The sequence below is a fragment of the Equus caballus genome, chromosome 1, assembly GCF_041296265.1.
Source record: "Equus caballus isolate H_3958 breed thoroughbred chromosome 1, TB-T2T, whole genome shotgun sequence".
NCBI classification, from domain to species: domain Eukaryota; kingdom Metazoa; phylum Chordata; class Mammalia; order Perissodactyla; family Equidae; genus Equus; species Equus caballus.
Window position 1 is genome coordinate 10,425,011 of NC_091684.1, and position 12,217 is coordinate 10,437,227.

Here is a 12,217-nt window from a genome sequence, read left to right on the forward strand (position 1 = left end):
GCATGTCCTGAGGTGTGACAGGTCTGGGGAAAGATGGGGGCCCATATCTGTTCAGGGCAGACGTCAAGTTCAGACATCTGCGTGATAAATGTTTCCCGTCTCCAGGGTGTCTTCTTCCTCTGAATGCCTGTCCTTCTGAAGAAATGACTGAAAGTTTATTTAATCATGAACTTTTTTTCCATTCAGCCCCTTCTCCTCCAGGAAAGTATGTTAGTAGCAAAGCAGATGATAACATCCCTTTCTCCCTGCCTGTCCCATGCATTGGTTGTCGTAGTAGAGAGTTTTCATGTGGCTATTTCTAAAGCTGAAAACATGCATTCAGTTGGCTATTAAACGACCTGCACAGAGTTACGGCGGCCCTGAGTCTCTCAACAGAACACCGCCTTCCCGCAACCACTGTGTGTATTGTTGTTAGTGCCGTTGACTCCATTCTGACTCCTAGCTACCCTGCTGGTATTTGAATTATTGGTGGCAAAGTTTTCAGTGTCACAGCAACATGCAGTTGCCACGGGATGACAACGGACAGACAGGTGGTGTGGTTCCCTGACCGGGAAACAAACCCAGGCCACAGCAGTGAGAGACCACTGGGCTGGATACCGCATGTACAGAACCCCACAGGTCCCAAATCACTTTCACATGCAATTGTTCTTGATGATGACGATGATGACGATAGCTAACATTTATACAGTGCAGCGACACTGCCAAATGCTTTACAGCCATCAGGGCACTTCAGCCTTGCAGCAGCCTTATGAAGTAGGGGTGTGATTATCCCAGTTTACAGATGAGGAAACTGAGGCTCAGAGAGGAAGTCACTTGCCCTTGAGGCCATAAGACTAGGAAATGGCATCTGCCTGCAGGTTGCTCCAGCTCTAGAGCCCTCTTCTCGAGCTCTTCTCTGTGTACAGACAGATGCTTCAGCCAAGCGCCTGCAGGGAGGCCCCTGTCTTCTCTGATGATGACCTGGGAGCTTCTCTGACATTTTCTTTGCTGTGGCTTCATCCTACAGCCTTGCCCCATTGCTGACCTACACTGAGGGCTGGCAGGAGGAGGAAATGAGGTGGAGGTCAAGCACGGACGGTCAGGAAGGAGGAAGGAGCGGGGGGCATGAGAGCCACATCCCCACCCTGCTCCTCACCCCGGAGTGCACCCCCAGCTCCAGGACAAAGGCCTTCAGACGTTTTCTGTGAGAAGGTAGAAGAACCAAGAGGAAAAGCCTGTGTTCTCTCTAATGTACAGATAACTCCTGCCTGGGCCCCATCTGAGGCCACAAAGGACCTTCTCCTCTGCCTTCCCTGGCCCCTCTACTGCAGTGATCAGTCTAGACCAGTGATTCTCCATCAGGATGATTTTGCTCCCCAGGGGACTTTTGACAATGTCAGGGACATTTTTGGTTGTCACATCAGGGGAGGGGTGCTACTGGCACCCACTGGATAAAGATCAGGGATAGTGTTAAACACCCTACAGTGTGCAGGACAGCCCCCCACTACAGAGGATTATCTGGTTCAAACTGTCAGTAGTGCCAAGGCTGAGAAAGCCAGGTCTTCACCAATCCAGATGCCATCAGACCCTCCTCAACAGCTTCCGGGGCGTCCACAGCACCTGCCAGATCAAGTAAAAGCCCTTTGGTGGGCTGCACAATCAGAGGCACAGATGTGGATTAGAGGGGACTCCCCCCATGTCAGCCCCAGGACTGCAGAGGGGGACCATAGGTGAAACCATCTAGGACCAGGGCAGAAGAAGCAGCCCCATCCCATTTGTGCTGTGAAGAGAAAGGATTAGCATCATTGATCCCATCGTTGACAGCAGGCACTGTGCTCAGTGTGTCCTTCATCTCTTTTAATCATCACAACAGAGGATTATCTATGCGTCAGATTCTATTTTTAGTTCCATTTTCCAGATGATCAAACCAAGGCTTAGAGTTATTAAGTAACTAAATGAGGCCAAAGCACTTGTCCAAGATGGTGCAGCTACTGCATGATCCTGCAGCCAATCAAAAAAACAAAAGGAAATTGTGAGAAGCCTTCCTTGCATTTCCTCAAGGTCTCTAAACGCATGCCCCTCTACTCTTCACACCCCCAGCATTGGGAAGAGACTCTCCCATGTGCACAGCTGCAGCTCACTCACCCAAGTTAAAATGGCCAAGGGAGGAGCAGATTAGGGCAGGAGGAGGCCTGTGAAGCCCCAGAGACAATAAGAGAAGCAGCCCTGCCTTCACCATGGCAATTTGATCAAAATGGTCTCAGGATGCTCTCTCTCACCTCTTCTCACCACAGCACGGTAGCCCTATTTGGTTTGAGCCAAACTCATAGATTTTGCTCATTACTTTTCCTGTTGAACTCTCTGATCCACACTGAAGACAATTTGCAAATAAACCCCAGGGTTTAAAGAGGGTTTATGAGGCAATCAACCAGGCAGGAATTTAGTCTGCCATCCAAATAAGCCTCTGACTACCCCTTTTTATGATTCTTTTTTTAATATCACTCATTTTTTTCTCTGATTAAGTTGTTTCTATTCATCTCACTTTGGCATTGCCCAGACCAATCTTCCTACATTAGCAGAGGCCTGCGGCACTCTGCCTGAGGAAGGAAAAGGAGGAGAAAACAAAAAACAAAAAAAGACAGACAGACTGTCTGCGGCAAAACTATTTAATTTGAGCTGGTTGCCCCCTCTGAAAAATGATGTCCACATCAGATAAGGAGACGGCCGGTTTAAATTGTTCCATCAGAACCAAGTTGCCTGTTTTTGAAGCTTATTCCAGACAATTGGAAACTGTTCTCTTCTCCTTTTTTCATAAAGCAATTGCCCAACTTGAAGGCTGTTTGTGACTGAAGTAGAGGCCACAATAATTTATACAGTGAAAGTCTCTATCTAGATCAAATTGTATATTTTCTAGGTAACCATGCTGGGTAAATATTCCCTCTGTTTTATCTTTAATGCAGTATCTTTATGCATTCTGTCAAGCTAACACTCCCTGGGGAATATTTTACAGCTGGTACACAGGCAACTTGTTACTTATTACATTTAATGTGGTTTGTCTTCTCAAAGATGAGAATATTAAGTGTTAGGTCCTCCCTCCGTAGAACCAGTTTGCCCTATGAATGTGCATTTGTTGCCCTGACGGGCCTCTTCCTGTTCTAATTAATATGACAATATAGTATTGTCATCAACCAATATTTATGGAGCAGCCCTCTACGGCTTGGGGTCTGTGCTGGGGGCCTTAATTAAAAGGTCCTATCTTATTCTAGGGATCTGTGCAACAGAGATACTCACACAGCTGTGCAGGGGCAGCTGTCCAAGGACCAGGCTACGGTGAAATAACGGGACTGACTAAATAGATGATTGTACAGCCATTAAAGAGCCAGATCAATGAACAATACTCGAAATGCTATGATACCTTCGATATATTGAGGGGGATCAAAAAAAGTGAACTGGAAAACATTACTGATAGAAGGATCCCATTTCAGTGGGAAAAAAATCTCAGTATATGCAGAGTGCATGTGTGTGTGTGTGTGTACATGTAGATGTGCATGAAGCTTATTTACATTGTTAAAATCTAGGATAATATTCCCCAAACTGCTAATAATAGTAACCCTTGTGGATTGGGACTAGAGCAGGGGCCTAGGAGACACTTTACTTTATTTCAGACACCTGTATACTACTTGAACTTTCTACAAGGAATATGTTACTTTTGTAAATGAGAAAAATAAAAGAATAAAAGAAAAAGAAGAATAAAAGACAGTGTTCATTCACTAATCATGTATTGCACGCCTCCACCATGCTAAGCACTGTGCTATCTTTATAACCAAAGGAACAAGCAGCAGAGAGACCAAAAGAATTAAATAGATAAGCAGAAAACTTAGTCTTTGCAACCAAACGAATACTTTTTAAGTTAGCTGTTTTGCTTCGTTTTAAGATAACTATCAACATTAATGGACAAAAATAAGAGTTGAGATACACTGGCACTGTGCGGCTCCCTGAACACTCAGGGCGGGGCAACTGTCATCACTTAATGAATGATTAAAACAACAGAACAGTGGCACCTCCATGTGCCTAGAGGGCGCTGTGATTTCCAATTCTTCAATGGAGACAAACCGCAAAGAGATCTCCAGGGCTTCATGACAGGCTCAGGGCGGCAAAGGATCCTAACAATGGGCAGATGGAAGAGAAATCTGGAGAAAAAAATAATAGTGCAATTCTCCTAAAGGCTTTAGGACTTGAAGCTCTCAGTTACATACCAGATATAGAATCCAGGACCCACTGTATTTGGAAAACACTGTCCTGTAGAAACTACAAAAATCACCAAGTTTCTGGCAATCAACAACAACTGTGTGGGGAGGGCGGGGGGGGGGGGGGGGGGGGCGCAAAAAGGCTGATCCCAACCTTGGGTGTGGCCTGGGGTAGCATACACAGGTATGTAGTTGGATGTATGCAAGCAAGGCCTGATGGAAACAGAGGAGAACCCCCAAAAGCATCTGAAATCACCAAGCTGGCCGCTCGGGAAGAGCAGTGGAAACACAAGGGCCTCTTGTGATTTTTGGAAAGAGGAAAGTTAAAGACACATGTACTTAAAGTCCATAATATAATGAGTGGTAAAAAGTAAATATGGTGGAATCTCACTATATGCAAATTTAACTAAGGAGACTCCTTTAGCACCTGACCTTCAGGGCAGATTCAATTCTAGGTGTCCTGCGACCAGTGACCAAGAGCATGAGAGGGATGGCATTTTCTGTTATGGCTCCACTGATCAGCCTACTTGGAAAGGCAACAAGCCAGTGGCCATGGTCTTCTCTATAACATTTAAAGAACCACTGTGTGTGGAAGTGATCAAGCAAGTTTTAGATTCAAAATCAGCATTTCCTGAGCATGTCCCACGTGCTGGATACTATGCATGGTGCTTTCACATTTCTCACCTCCAGGAGTCCTCAAAAGCACCAATGCTTTAATGTGTATTGGAGGTGATGATTAAAGAGGGTGACATCGAGTTAAAATCGGGTAAACCCCGCAAACAAGCAAGAGCCCTGTAGAAAACCCAGTTCCCATTCACCACCAGGGATGGCAGGTTATCTTAAATGCAGAACAAGGTGAATACCCAAAATCTGTATATACATTTCCCTTTTATTCCTTTCTTTGGTCCACTCAGTGTTCTCAGTCTTTAACGAGTGTAAGAATTACCGTGCAGGGTTATTGTCAAGGGCGCTTGTCTTTTTTCGGCGAAGGGCGGAACGGACAGTCTAGCATACAGCCTCCCCCCAGTCTTGGAAAGCAATATACCCCCTCCCACCACAAAAGATGAGGATCCAGGGCCCCCCTCCCCACACCCCCTGGCAGCCTGTTCGGCCCATCAGACACCTCCACCCAGGAGTTTGACCCTAGAACAAATGAGGCAATACAGGAGAAAGCTAGCATCCACCGCCACGGTAGCAGTGGTGGCATCTAGCAAGAACAGCATTGTCCTGGCCAGACTGTGACAAGTGAAACACAGTTGCCCTACACCCCGACTCATTAGGCTAGCATAACTTTGACATGAAAACTTGATAGAGACAGTACAGTGAAGAAAAAAACACATTTCAATCTCTCTCCTTCACATAGACGCAAAAATCCTAAACGGAATATTAACATGCTAAATCCAGCAATACGTGAAAAGACTATATGATAACCAACTTGGGTTTATACCAAGAATTTAAGTTTGGTTTAACATTAGAAAACTCAGTCTCTTATCACATTCACAGATTGAAAAAGAAAAATTAAGTGATGTTTTCATAGATACAGAGAAGCATTTGATAAAATTTATTATTCTTTCATGATAAAAAACAAAAACTTGTAGTAAACCAGAAATAGAGGAAAGCTTCCTTAAACTGATAAAGGATACATACCCTCACCAGACAACATACTTAATGGTGAAATGATCAGAGTTTTCTTTTTAAGATTGCAAATAAGACAATAATGTCTACTATCACCTCTTCTAGTCAACATTTTAATAGAGGTCCTCGCCAGTACAATAAGGCAAATAAATAGTATAAAGATCAGAACGGAAGACACAAAACTGAGATTATTTGTGGATGATATTATTATTTACATTAAAAACCTAAAAGAACCCTTAGATAAATTATTATGATTAATAAGGGAATTTGGCAGAGTTACTCAATTTAAAAAAAATCAATATATAGGGGCCAACCCAGTGGCGTAGCAATTAAGTTTGCACACTCCACTTCAAAGGCCCGGGGTCCACCAGTTCAGATCCCAGACGTGGACCTATGCACCGCTTATCAAGCCATGCTGTGGCAGGCGTCTCACATATAAAACAGAGAAAAATGGGCATAGGTGTTAGCTCAGGGACAATCTTCCTAAGCAAAAAGAGGAGGATTGGTGGTAGATGTTAGCTCAAGACTAATCTTCCTTAAAAAAAAAATCAATATATAAAAAGTAATTGTATTTCTGTACAGAACACAAACAGACAAAATTTTTTACATGATACAATTTTCAATAGCATCAAAAATAGCAAGTACTTATAAACACATCTAGCAAAAGATATTCAAGTCATGGAGAAAACTACATAACTATGAAAGAAATTGAAGAAGACTTAGGTAAATAGAGAAAGACAGCATGCTCACGGATTGGAAGACTCAATATTGCAAAAATATCCATTCTCCCCCAAAGTGACCTATAGATTCAAGACAATCCCAAGGCAAAATCTCAACAGATATTTTGTGTACATTGAAAGATGATTCTAAAATTTATATAGGAAAGCAAAGGGCCAAGATCAGCCAAGAAACTCTTGAGAAGTGGGAGGGCTTGTCCTGCCAGATATTAAGAGCAGAAAATAAACACTTATTATGCAACTGTTAAGACAGTATGGCACTGGCTTAAGGAGACGCAAATAGACCAATGGAACAGAATAAAACCAAGAAACCAATGCGTGCATGTGTGGATACTTGGTTTATCGTGAAGGGTGAGCTGCAAAGCAATGGGACAGATAACAAATGGAGATGGGACAATGTGGTGTCCAGATGAAAAAAAATTTAATTGGACCTCCACCTCACACCATACTCAAAAATCAACTCTAGGCAGGTTATAGACCTAAAGGCAAAAGGCAAAATAATACAGACGACTATCTTTGTTTGAAAAATTATAAAACAAGACATATCAAGTATCAAGGAAAATATGGATAAAATTGACTACATTCAAATTAAAAACTTCTGTTTATCAAAACATACTATTAAGAGAGAAAAAAGGGAAGCCACAGAGCAGAAGACAAATGTGTAACATAATCCCAACAGAGGGCTCATCTCCAGAAGATACGAAGACGTCTCAGAAATGAGTTGGATAAACTGAAACCACCCAATATTTTTTAAAGGGCAAAGGACTTGAATAGATATTTTACAAAGAGGAAATCCAAGGGCCAAAAACATATAAAAAGGTAATCAACCTCTTTTGTAATCAAGAAATTCAAATTAAAGCCACAATGAGCTGCCCCTGCACAGGCCAAGGCTGCTAAAAGTTCCCTTTTGTTTTATTACAAGGGAAGGGGCTTGGGTTCCCGGCAAGGGGCCACCTCACCCGTCACTGTCAGCTATGACGGTGATTTTCTGCGCGTGACTTAGAGAAGTATGGTTTTAGAGATTAGAAATTCACTCGTATTATGCTTGAGCCTCCAGCCAGTTTTGGTAGACATTCTGTTAAAGCTGGTTTCCTACTCTACGTCACAAGTCTCAGGATTGGAAGTACCATGCATGAAAGTCTCTCTCCGTTTTTTTTTTCCTAATTCTTCTTAGGAGCAACCCCCCAACCACCCCAGACCACTCTGGCCCCCTCAGACCTCCCGTTCCCTCCCAGCCTTGGGCTTTGCTCAGGCTGCTGCAAAACCGCATCTTTCAAACCTTGCTTGTAAATGTCAGTCGCTACAAGCACTAAGCCCCTTTGCGGTTTGGGCCAGTGTCCACAGCGTCTAAAAGCACATTTTCCATCAGAGCCCCCAACCTGGTCGCTGACAACCCTGTCTATCCCCTGCACTTGCTCTGGGGACCGAGGTAGACATGTGGCCTCCAGGAAATGGGATGCAGCCTGGCCTCCCCTCCTTGCACCAGTGGCTTTCTTTCTCTTCCTACCCTGGGCACTTGAGTTTCGGATAAAGTGCCCGTCTCCCACGGCCAAGAAGAGGTCAAATTAAGAGTGGTGCTCTCTTTAGTAACTACAAAAAGTTCTCATTTTCTCATCGAATAAAGTTCCCTAATGGCTGGAATATGAGCCCAATTTCTAACCTGCCCTGAATTGGACCATTTCCCTCTCGGTGACTGGGGCTCCCCGTGGGGCAGATTGCCACGGGCGCTGCAGGTGTCAGGAGGAGCCAGCGGGAATCATCATTTCTCCCTTGCAGGCTTCTTGCCTTTGGTGTTTTAATTCATTCCAAAGTCCTAAACCTTACAAGAGAACTAGGGAATCACAGGCCCTTAGACCGCCCCCACTGGAATCGGATGAGCAGCCCAGATTTATTTAAAGAAAACTGGATCCTTCTGCCCAGCTGGCCTGGAGAAGACGGGAAGGGGAGGGGCGCTTGCTGCATAAATGACCTAAAAAATCACTGTCTGTGAGGTTCTTAAACCAGAGCCTCTGTATTTATGGCTTTGAAAAGACCCTGGAAATGTGTCCCAGCCAAGCAACAGCCTTTGGACTGAGATGCATTCTGTCTCTGGACCAAGAAGTTCCCCACTGAGGTTTCTGGGCTCCCCACCCAGGCCCCTGTGTGTGCCGTGCCTGGCTGTGCCTTTTCCTGCCAGGTCTAAAGCCAGGACACACACTACCCATTCTCTATGCAGCAGCTCGAAGACGACCGAGAAGCATCTGGAACACATAAGAAGCCTTAATAGGGCTTTAATTTAGGGTATTAAGGCAGCTGTATGTGACCTCACACTCCTGGCTCTTAAATCCAAGTCTAATGGCTCTTGGCTGCAGCCAGTCCTGTCACCATTGGCCTGACATCTCCTGACAACGGCTGGGGCTGCTGGGCCTGGCCAGTGTCCAGTGCTGCTCAGTCCATCAATGTCTGATGCCCACTGCGCATGGGCAGTGCGGAGGCAGATGCCCCGGGGCACTCACGGTTAGAGTTGCCGACACTCACATTCTGGGGGACACGTACCAGGTTGGCTTCGGGCAAGGAGAGGTTTACCCTGTCCTTGCATTCTGGAGGGTTCTCTACCACTACTAAAGAAGGGAGTCGCATCCCCAAAGTGGTCCCTCTCTCTCCACAGCAAGCCCCGAAAGCCCTCAGAATTGTGGAGAAATCTGCAGTTGACAGACTCTGACGTAAGTGAACTGTACTGGGCTCCGTTCACCTGTGTGTCGCTTTGAACTGGAAACAACAGGTGTCACGTTTTGAAGACCTACTGTGCAGCAAGATCTTACCATACGCTTCATGCACATGATTTTATCTCCTCCTGATGTTAAAAATGAGAAACCCAAGGCTCAGAGAGGTTAAGTGACTTGCCCAAGGACACACAGCTATGATACCTGACTCCAAGACCACTCAGGTCCCTTGATGTTGAGTCACCTTTCATTGGGCACGTGCTTTGCCGTGTCCTTCTGTAGTGGGAGTGTGTGTTCTCTGAGGTCATCCCACTCTCATCAGGACCTCCTTATGGCCACAGCACAAGTCTGAACCTCACAGAGACAGAGGAGCCATCTAAGTTTCTCCGGCACAACCCAGCTCAGCAGGCTCTGACCTGATTCTAATCTACTCAGCAGCCTTCTGTGGCTCCCTATCACCCGCACTGCATAAAGTCCAGGCCCCTCAGCCTGGCACCTCTGCAGTCCCCACAGTTCCTCCTGGCACTTCAAGGTCCAGGAGCACAGACCTGCATGGGCCCCCACATGCCGCGATCTTTCTTACCTCCACGCCTGGGCTTGTGCCAATCCTTCCACCGGACTCTCACTGCCCCCTTCTCCTAGTACTCTGGTGACCCCTCCTCCAGGAAGCCTTCTCTGATTCCACCCTAGCCCTTTGCCTCCCACACCCCACCAAAGCCCTTAGCTCCACCTACTAGCAATCTGGCTGTGTGTGTCCCGCCCACCAGTGTCCAGGGTATGGGGACTGTGTCTGGTGACACCTGTGTCCCCAGCATGGCCCTCAGCTGATGCAGGCTGGGCCGAGCCTGCTCTGGGACCACCTGGCTTCCTAACCTGGAGCAGGTACTGGTCCGAAAAAGGCCGCAGGCATCAACCCCGCTGAGGCCCCAAGTTCCCGCTCCTGGCGCTGCAGACAAAGGCCACCGTCACAAAAGGCGCGGCGCAGTCGCCTCTCCCAGAGCCAGGGACAAAGGGACGGCATGTGGGCATCACCTTCGGTGGCAACAGCCTCTTGGAGCCCAGCTACCCACATCATGGTGGTTGCCATGGCACGTTTTAATTAAGTGCAAGGATTTTGTGTCTTGATGACAGAAAACACGTCTCCCTTTTGTTTGTCTCCAGTCCCTCTGGAAACAGAGATGGGGTGTGGAGCTCAGAGCCGGTTCTTGGTTGGCGGGAGGTGAGGCGGAGAGCAGACCCCTGGGGAAGGGGCCGCCCCTCTGACATGCCCCTGCACCGCTGCCCTGGGCCCTGTCTCCCCTGTCAGGAGGCGCCTCCTCCAAGCTGTAGCCCATGATGGGCTAGCTGACCTGCTCTCCCTCCCTGGTAAGTGGCCTCTGCTTCCAACAGAGATCAAGACAAGGCCACAGCAGGGCACAGAAATAGAACAGGAAAATCAGAAAATCCAAAGCCACTTCTGCCAACCGCCATGGGGCTGGGGGTGCAGGTGAGGCCTGCCTGCGTGTCTGCGCCCACATGCTGCCACTCCTTAGCCTTGTCCCACCACCAAGGCTCCTAGGTGCTCTTAGCCTAATGCCAACACGCATTTATAACAAAACCCTCAGCACAGGGGCACGCCTCATTTGCGTTTTCATCTGAATTAAGCAGAGGAAGCTAGCAGAGACTGACGGACCCATTTTACAGATGTGGAATCTCTAGTCTTAGACCCTGGAAACTGAGCCAGGATTTGAAGCTAGGGCTGTCTGACTCCAAAGATCCTGGTCCTATCCTCTCCCTCAAGCTGGCTATTCAACATTCGCTGGCTGCCTCCAGTGTTGGGAGCGCTCCCTCAGACGGGTATGGATGCCTGCCACGCGCTGAGCCCTTTGGAAGCTCTGGGGAGAAGTGGATAGTGAAATGCCACACACATATGTAATGTTAAATTTTCTAGTAGCCATATTAACAAATGAAAAGAAAGAGGTGAAATTAATCTTAATAAAAAATGTCTTAGCACACTATCCAAAATATCATTTCAACATTTAATGAGACCATTTACATTCCTTCTCATATTGAGTCTTAGAAATCTGGAGTGTGTTTTCCACATACAGCCAGCTCAGTTCAAACGTCCCGTCCTGTCGGGCCCCCAGCCGGGGCGCCCAGCCGGGGCTCCCAGCTGTCCGGCGCTGCCCACCTTCCGCTTCCCCAGCCCTTTCCCACAGAGTCTTCCCTTATCCTCACAATGAGGCAGTTGGACAGACACAGTTGCTCTCTTCCAGGTGAGGACATTGAGGCCAGGTGGGGTTGCCAGCCTTCAAAATGGTCCCCAGTGCTTCTTGCCTCTGGGTATTTACATCCTCATGTGGTCCCCTCCACACTGAAGAGGGCTGCCTGTGAAATCAAGAGTACATTGCAAAATGGCGGAGCGTGACCTCTGAGGCTAGTCATGAAAGTCATTGTTCTCTCTCAGATCGCTCGCTCTCGGGGAAGCCGGCCGCCATGTCATGAGGACATTCAAGCAGCCCTGTGAAGAGGCCCAAGTGGTGAGGAACTGAAGGCTCCGGCCAACAGCAGGCACTGACCCGCCAGACAGGCAAGTGAGCTCCTTGGAGGTGAATTCTGGCCCAGTCAAGCCTTTGGTGATGGGAGCCTCATCCACCAACAGCTTGACTCCAGCCCCCGAGAGACCCTGAGCCAGAAACATCCAACCAAGCCACTCCTGGATTCGTGACTCACAGGCTGTTTGAAATCATAGTTTTTTGCTTGAAGCCACTAAGGTTTGGGGTGATTTGTTGTGTGGCGATAGATAATTAATACACCAGGACAGACAAGGACACCTACCCAAGCTGACTCACCTCAGAGGACATGAGGCGGGGCAAGCCCAACTCAGCATTGGAGACTCCCAGCTCTGATCTGGGCCCCAAGGACCCCAGTCGAGTAG